The sequence below is a fragment of the Anopheles merus genome, chromosome 2R, assembly GCF_017562075.2.
Source record: "Anopheles merus strain MAF chromosome 2R, AmerM5.1, whole genome shotgun sequence".
Lineage (NCBI taxonomy): Eukaryota > Metazoa > Arthropoda > Insecta > Diptera > Culicidae > Anopheles > Anopheles merus.
The window spans coordinates 49,312,942-49,321,869 of record NC_054082.1 but is presented as its reverse complement, the minus strand read 5'-3'; positions in this window follow the sequence as shown (position 1 = coordinate 49,321,869).

The following is an 8,928-nucleotide window of genomic DNA, read 5'->3' as shown; positions in this document are numbered from 1 at the left end:
GTAAATTGAATGGCATACAATAAATAATGAATGATTTAAAAGATACTCGTGTTCGTTTTGAAGAATTTGTGAAGAAACACATATTGTGCAATTTTTATTAGTTTCTCAACTGATTTGAAACGGAGTAGAAAAAAAAAATTCTGGTACTTCCACAGTTAGGAGAGGAGCAAAGGTGTGCTCAGAGCAAAATTTTTAGTTCAATTCAACATTGTTTTTTGTTTGTTGCTTTTGTATTTAATCACACTAAAGTAAAAAAAAATAATAGCTATACCCTGCTGAATTGTTGTTGATTTTATTCACTGTGTGTACAACCATTTCTTGAAAATGGAATGTTGCTCATAGCTGTAATAATGTACAATCTAAAAAAGACCCTAAAACCCATTTCTATTTCTAATACTGATCGACTCAATTGTACACACCTTTACCTACCCAGTCGAAGTTGGTAAACTGACAATTGGTGTCTAATTTCGCTTACATCTGCTCATCCAAAACGACAACAAACGAAAACGGCAGCTATTTTCGCCTAATAAGCTCCCCATTTGATCGACAACTAGCGCACTGGGTAAACAGACAGCCAATGCTCCTTTCTTCCAACGTTTTCCATCGCTTCCACCGTGCGGTGTCGTCCAGAAAACCAACAACCGTGCCCGAAACGGGCGTGAAACTGGAACGAACCCGTGTGCCGAATGTGCACGCGAGTTACGGTTTAATTAACCTTGACTCACCGAAAAACGTGTCGTGTGTACAATTTCCACTTGGAGGGAGGAAGGGTAAGAAGGCTTGAAAACATGTGAGGATGGTATTTTTAATGCTTCCGATTGCCGTTGCTAAGCCGGTAACGTGTCGTAATAACGTCGCCCTAATAGGTAGTTCTAGCAGTGTGACATTAAATTTTTCATGCCTGGTTGGGTGCTACCACGCAATCCACCCTCACCAACTTCTTTCTACTCATAATAAGGTTCAGTGTCCACTTGCCAAAGTTGGTGACCGATAGAACAGCCGAGGGGCGAGGATTAAATTGAATTTCAACTTCGCACTTTGCCGTGACCCCTGGATGCAGCAAATACACCCGACCCATCCATCTACCATGGACGGGCTCTAAGTGGATGGAATTGGCCTCAGTTGGCACTGGGCGAGAAGCTTTCTCCGGTGCTTTTATTTTCATCCCCCACTGCTCGGTTGATTGATGGCAGTGGGAGTTTTGTTTCGTTCTCGCAACAAAAGACGGGTGGGTGATGTCTTTTAATTAACCTACTTCCTGCTTCAAGAAGCAGCAGTGTTGCTGTGGCACTACGAAAAAGCACAAAAGCTTTTAGTGAAACCCGATAGTGACGGACAAGTGAGTGAGCGTGTGTGAGGCTGCACTATCAATTATCAATCATCACCTGCAAACACGGTGCTGTGGAAAAGCGGATAGGTGTGACAGGGGGAACCGGGCATCGAAACGCAAACGTGTCCATTAACACATGCATGATTGGAACCATCTCGTAAAAGGATCGAATTCGTGCCAATCTCTCTTTCGGCCAGACCGGGCTGAACCGGGCCGGCGGTTCCTTCGGCCTTGACCTTCACTATCACGCACGGCTTCCCTGTTCGTGGTGTGGATTGGGCGAAATCTCATCCACATACGCTGGGCACTCGGAATGGTGATTTGACAAGGTGCTACTTCTGCTAATTCCGACCACTTTCGCCGTGTGTGTGTGTGTTTTCTGCCGGAAAACGAGCCCATCATCATGATGACGACGCCAATCTGTTGGAATGTGAATGACACAAAGGTGTTGCTGCATACGAGTCGATATCTATTGCTTGAGTGGGAACGCTGTGCTTCATCATTCAGCAGCCCCGCCACAGTGACCTACAAACAATTGCCTCGATCGAAGGCAGCCGGCGAAACTTTTACTGTCCCCGGGGTCCCCGGTTTTTTGTATTCCACTTTCGCACTGACGTCGATATGTTCCACGGCGACGTTTCGTGGTCGGAGGGTGGATCGTTTTTGGAACTGTGTAGAGAAATTTGTAATTTCATTATTCCGATAAATATTTATCATGTCGAGCTGGCGTGTCCACCATTAGCTTCATCCCCTCCCCTCGTAGCTGAGGTCGTTCGTAAATATTGTGTTTTTGTGTTGATCATACGAATTCAACTACTCTCCCTCGCCGTGCCACAGTGGGCAGCCGCCGGGATGAAAGCTCAACATTGAATCGTCATATCTCTTCGATCCGAGACAAGCATTGTAATCTACAGCATCAAACTAAGAAAAAATCGAGATTTTAATCCCCTAGTCGTACTAATTATTACGATGGAGACTCTTAAAATTTTAGGTGCCTGAAAAAACTCATTATATCAGCTATATTTTTTAACCTTTTTAAAACTATTGTAGTTTTAACAAAAATCAGCCAAATTTTAAAAATCAATATGTTTTGAAAACGTTTTAATCTATTAAAAAAAATTAGTTAATGAAAATATGTCAGTTACTTAAAAAGTTAGGGGGTATAGTGTGCATTACTTACTTACTTATCCGGCGCTACAACCGCTTTGCGGTCTTGGCCTGCCTCAGGAGTGTCCGAAACCGCTCACGGTCTCGCGCCTTCGTCTGCCAGTCCGTTATCCCGGCCTTAATGGCGGACGCCTCCACGCCATCTTGCCACCTCAATTTGGGCCTACCACGCCTCCTCTGTCCTTGTGGACGGCCTAAAAAGACTTTACGGGCTGGGTCGTCCGTTTCCATGCGTATAACATGGCCAGCCCACCGGAGCCTGGCGAGCTTGATACGCTGTACGACAGTGAGGTCGCCGTACATCTCGTATAGCTCGTCATTATAGCGGCTCCTCCATTGTCCTTCCACACATATGGGGCCAAGTATCCTTCTGAGCATCTTCCTCTCGAACGCGGCTAAGAGGGTTTCGTCAGATTTGGACAGTGTCCATGTCTCAGAGGCGTATGTGAGTGCTGGTACTATATAGGTACTATATTGTCCCAGCTTCGTCCGTCGCGACAGGTTCTTTGAGGTGAACTGCTTTTTCAGGCTGTAGAATGACCGGTTGGCAGCCAGCATCCTTGCGCGCAACTCAGCTTCCATGCTGTTGTCGTTGCTGACCTTTGATCCCAGATAGGTGAATTGTGGGACGACTTCAAAAGTGCGTTCACCTATCTGCACGTCACGCCTACGTAGATTCTGATTATTTGTTGGTGGGCCCGCTGATATTGCCACCATCAGTTTGGTCTTTGCCTCGTTTATCTGCAGTCCGAGGCTCTATGCCGCCTGCTTGATCCCTTGGTAGGCTTCTGCTACATAGGAGAGCCGCAGACCAATGATGTCTATATCATCAGCGTATGCCAGGATCTGGGTTGACTTATAGAAGATGGTTCCCGTAGTCTCCACCCTCGAGTCACGGATGGCTCTCTCTAGCGCCAGGTTGAATAAGAGACAAGCAAGCCCGTCCCCCTGGCGCAGACCTTTGGTGGTAGAAAAAGGTCCTGAGAGTTTTCCATCCACCCTCACTGGCATGTGACGTTGGTCATATTCATTCTAACTAGCCTTATCAGTTTGGCCGGGATTCCAAATGAGCTCATAGCGTCGTACAGTTTTACCCTGGCTATGCTATCGTATGCGGCTTTGAAGTCAATGAAGAGATGGTATGTGTCGTGTCTGTATTCAGCCATCTTCTCCAAGATCTGCCGCATGGTGAAGATCTGATCAGTGGTTGATTTTCCGTTTCGGAATCCTCTTTGATAGTTTCCAACTATCTCTTCGACGTGCGGGACAAGGGATCAGGGAGAATATTTTATAGGCGGTATTCAACACCGTAATACCCCTGTAGTTGTTGCAGTCCAACCTGTCTCCCTTCTTGTATATGGGGTAGATGATGCCGAGATTCCAATCACAAGGCATCGATTCGCTATCCCACACCTCAGTAACAATTTGATGAATCTCGTTTTCTAGTCGTGCACCTCCATTCTTGACCAGTTCGGCTGCAATTCCGTCGGTTCCGGGTGCCTTGTTATTTTTCAGCCGCCGGATAGCCTTTTGTGTTTCTTCTATGCTAAGTGGCAGTAGCATGACACTATCTGCTAGTGGCGCTTCTAGCTGTTCCCTAAACTGGTCATTGCGTAACTCATCAAAGTACTGAGCCCACCGCGAGAGGACCTCTGGCTGGTTACTGACCAGATCTCCATCCTTGTTGCGACAGCAGGTTACCTTAGGTACAACGTTGTTTCGGTGACCTGCTATCGCTTGGTAAAACTTTCGTGTCGGTCCGTACGCCTCTCTGGTTTGCTCGAGTGTGCATTACTTCCTCTAAATTGTATCAATCATGTATCTTTGACATCATGTCAAATTTGAACACCGTAAAGCACCGTGGTATCATGTATACCACGTCAAAGCTTTACATCTAAACGAAAGATCTGCAAAGAAAGTAGCCGCAACTTTTATGACAATTACTTTTATCCCGCTTTTTTTTGTACGGTGCCCACTGTGCGTGTATACGTTATCCAGATCGGTCCGAGCAAATAAATTGAAGTTTGTTTTAAAGGTGGATGGTATTCGTTGATTATATGAGTTCTAGGTATTGCAAAAAGCTTCACGCCTTGACAAGAGCGAAAGGAAAAAAATGCATTCAAAATGGATGGATTTTTTTAAATTAATTTTGTAATTTGAAACCGTATGTATATTACTCTCAAGGAAGATCGCCAGAATTGGGTGCTTCATGAATTGCAAACATTTCAATGTGGAATCATGAAGATGTCAGAAGCAATTTTCGTAATGACCTACTTGTTTATTAATTGGTTATGTTTAATTTTAAATAAACGCTTAGTTATCATGAAAAGAACATACAATTGAAAAATATGTTACACAAACACAAATTATTATCTTATAATTGTTATCATAAATATCGATTTTTAAGTAGCTCCTGATAAATAAAACCTTATTGCTCCGCTACGAACATCATCATCCATCTGATAGCATGAAAAACAACACGGTTTATTTGTCCGTTTATTCATATTTTAGCTTATCATCGCCATTTTTAATTGATTTGTGAATTTTTGTTGTTGTTGTATTGTGATTGAATTGATTTTTTTAGGAACGCTACCAACCACATTGAAGTTATTGATTATGCTGTTGACAAATGAAAGGTCCAATGTGTGTAAACAGTTTACATTCTTTGCAGCGGTCTCAGTGTTCAGCGACTGTGGTGCGTTAAAATGGCAATAACTCACAATACAATGCATGCTTCATAGCGTACCTTGTCAATTTCAAAAATGAGCAAATCGGATTTTTACCACAGATCCACATACCACACATCGGTTATTTGTGACTTTAACATGTTTTTCCTCCCGTATAAAATAATTCCCGTGTAATATTAATTTTGTTGAGTTTTGTTTCAGGTTTTTTTAAATATTAGAAATAATTAGCAATTCTAACATGTGTTGTTCTGTAGTATTTGTAAAAAAAATGATACTCTACATTTGAAGAAAAAGTTAGTTGCATGGGTTGATATCTTTACTACTACTATTTTGTTAAACCTAAAATATCTCTTAAATGAAATATCTCAGCCGCTACTACAGGAATGTTTAGGAAAAATAAAAAAGCAATACGATATTTTTGAACCGTTCCTACTGCATGAAAAAACATTTCAGTGAAATAACTTGTAGTTCATGTTTTAAGAACAATCACATTCAAGATTCCTTTAATTACTGAAATGAAATGAGCATTGGTCATGAATAATTTACACAATTTGAAGTTGATGTAACATATTTAATTTTATCTTTTACGCAACGCTAGGCGCTGTGATTGTAATGTAGTAAGCACTCGTCAATTTCCAATGTTACCACAAATAGAGACACCGGCTCAAAATGAATAGCCAATTCGTTAACCAAACATTTAGTCAAATACTGCACTTAAAATGTAACTACTGTTGTATGGAACGAATTCAATCGGAAGTAATGATCAAAAGGCCCTCCCGTCGATGGGAAATGGCCATCGTGTGTAACTAATAATGATTAGTCTGATCATTGCCTTTCTTTACCTGTTTGTACAAAGCACCGGAACAGGTTCAAATGGCCGAGGAGTGTCGATCACCCTCCAATCACCATTACGCGCAACGATGGTAATTTATCATTGCGCTGTGCGTTTGATGTGAGTTGCACTAAACATGGTAGGTTCGGTTTTTCTCCTACATAAACCACACATAATACGAAACGTAATGTTGGTGCACCCATGGGAGGGGTGTTGCCGAAATCGGCGTCAGGCACGTGATGCGACCATTTATCACCGTAGCACACTACATGGGCACTAACAAACCGCGACTGGTACGCGTGGATGTTTCATGTTCCAATCGGACCACACATACACAAGTTTGATCGTGTGAGCAATCAGGGAGACAAAAGTAAAGCAGCCATAAAGTATTCTGCTTACGATTCGCCACGGATTAATGACAAAACTCGTCCGGTCCGATGTTGGGAGCGTGACCCGGAACGAGCGGGATGGCACGGATAGCACACATAAGGTGCAGCATAGAAAAAGAAAGTTTAGTTTTCGAGTGGTGTTTTTCTCCGCCGTACCAAAGCGTTCCACATTTAAATGCGTTCAAAACGGACACCAGCTGCCACTTGGTTCGTGGTGCGAAGGTTTGATTTTTGCCGTCACGCCACATCCCGGAAGGTTGTATGTTCGTTTTGGCGGTGTTGCGTTGATGTGGTGCAAAGTACGGGGTTAGTAGTCGTGATATCGATCCAGAGGTTGACGCGCTACACTTTGATGAAATATTGATAAGCAGCAAAGGGAAGCATAGTGTAAACGATGACGCGGTTGACCATCGTAGTCGGTCTGAAGGCAACACATCAGCTCGGTGGTGTTGGGTTTGAAATGGCTTGCTACATCCTACGACCAGTTTTAGAGAGATTAAGCTGTGTTTGTGTTTATTTTTCCCAATTCTCCTGCGAATCCGCCTTGAGAAGTCTCAATAAAGCGTGCTTAAATTTCCGAAATTCCATACCAAACAGTAGCCAAAGATTGGATTCCATCTCTTTGCTTACTTCCCACCGCCTTCAAAAGAGCTGATCAAATGGTAAAGTTTTAATTAAAATTACCAAGTACAGCTCCTTGAAGTAGAGTTTTCCCAATAGTTATTTTTGATGAAAACACATTCACACTGCTTGCTACAGAAAACATCCATGCGAATAATTTGAGCAAGAATAGATCCATCATCGTCGCATGCATACTAGATCCATTTTTAATTTCAAACGGAAGTGTAGGGGAAAAGCTTATAGGTAGAACCTCGTATTTAAATTCTTGATGAATTGTCCTCATGCTTCTCACCTTAAAAAAACTGCCACATTTTATGGTATGGAATGTGTATCAGTTTCAGAATATTCTTCTCCGGTCATATATATGAATCATGCTTTCCAATAACATGGAGATTTATTAATTTCGCTCATAAGGATATTTATGTTAATTTTTTTCTCCCATGTTGAATCTATAGAGCAGTATTGTCAAACTGGTTTTGGGTCGATTGCCGAATTACAGTTGAAAATATTCTAGCGGGCCCCAGTTCAGCGAGGGAGTTGCTTTCGATCGGCGAAAATCATTATTCTTCGATCTAAAAGCTTATAGAAATTGTTTCGTAGATAGCAATAAAATTATTCATGAAATACTGTCCACCATACCATTGTGTAGAAATAATATGACATGGAAATAAAATTATAATAAGCAAAGCATGACATTTACTCATACTTTACTTGAGTGGCATTAACTTGGAAATTTAATTATTCTTATGTAATGCTTATATGCTATCTTTGAGGCTACCTGTACAGTTCATTAAACCTCGTATATCGCCTTCATGCATCGATTGTAGCCTTCATGATGCACACTAATAACAATAACTCCAAATTTTAGAACTACATCGGTAAATATTGGCTAAATGAAGCAAGTCGGCCTCATACAACTCACGTCATTTTAAAGTGCTTTGTTTTTCAATTCATTAAGATATCATCCTGTTTTTTGCAGAACCATAGCTAAAAAGTATCATCATCAATGAAGTAAAGAAAGTGGTGTTCTAATGCCTGGTTTCCGATCATCTGAGCAAGAAAGCCTCAAAGTCAGAAAATGGGTAAAAATATTGGGAATCCGACTTCAAGTGGTTTCTTCATGGTGGCACTCTAAATACATGCTCAATCTACAATCTATTTCTGCTTCATTCAAATAACTGCCAAAGTTATTTGCGGGCCCGTTTGAAAGCCCTCGCGTGACCGTGTGTTTGACATGTCTGCTTTAGAGCATGCTACAATGAAATTGCGAAGTTCCTGTAGGCGGCCGGTTATCGATGAGTAGTCCTTAGTGCTTTCTTGTCCTGGACAGTGAGTTCTTTCAGTTAGAGAAATCATATACACGGTCTCTTGCCTTGTTTTTCTTCATTCTTCTTGTATTTGGCGTAACGTCCTTGGCGGACATGCCGGCCTGTACAGGCTTTCGAGACTTAATTCAGTACCACGCAGCCGGATAGTCAATCCATTCTGGGCTTGAACCCTTGACGGGGATGTTATTGAGTCGTTTGAGTCGACGACTGTACCACGAGACCGCCTTTCTTCAGACAAACGTTAATATTAGAAACTGTAAAATTGTTTACTTAACAAAAAATCATCAATCAAAGTAATGAAAGGATGCGGTTTCTTTGCGTTGACGCCAATTTTTGACGCCAAGCCAGCTTCACTCAGCTTCACAAACTCCAAAGTATTCCCTTAAGTGGTCAGTGTTAAAAAAAACATAAAGGTACTGGATGAAGCATAGAAGCTTGGATCCAACGTTTTATCCAATGCTGTCAGCTCTGTTGTCCCAACAAGTAAAACGCTTGAATGATAAATAGTCTACATTTAGGCGAACTTTTTTTTGATTCGTATTGCATATCTTTTAACTGCCACGGTCGAGAAAAA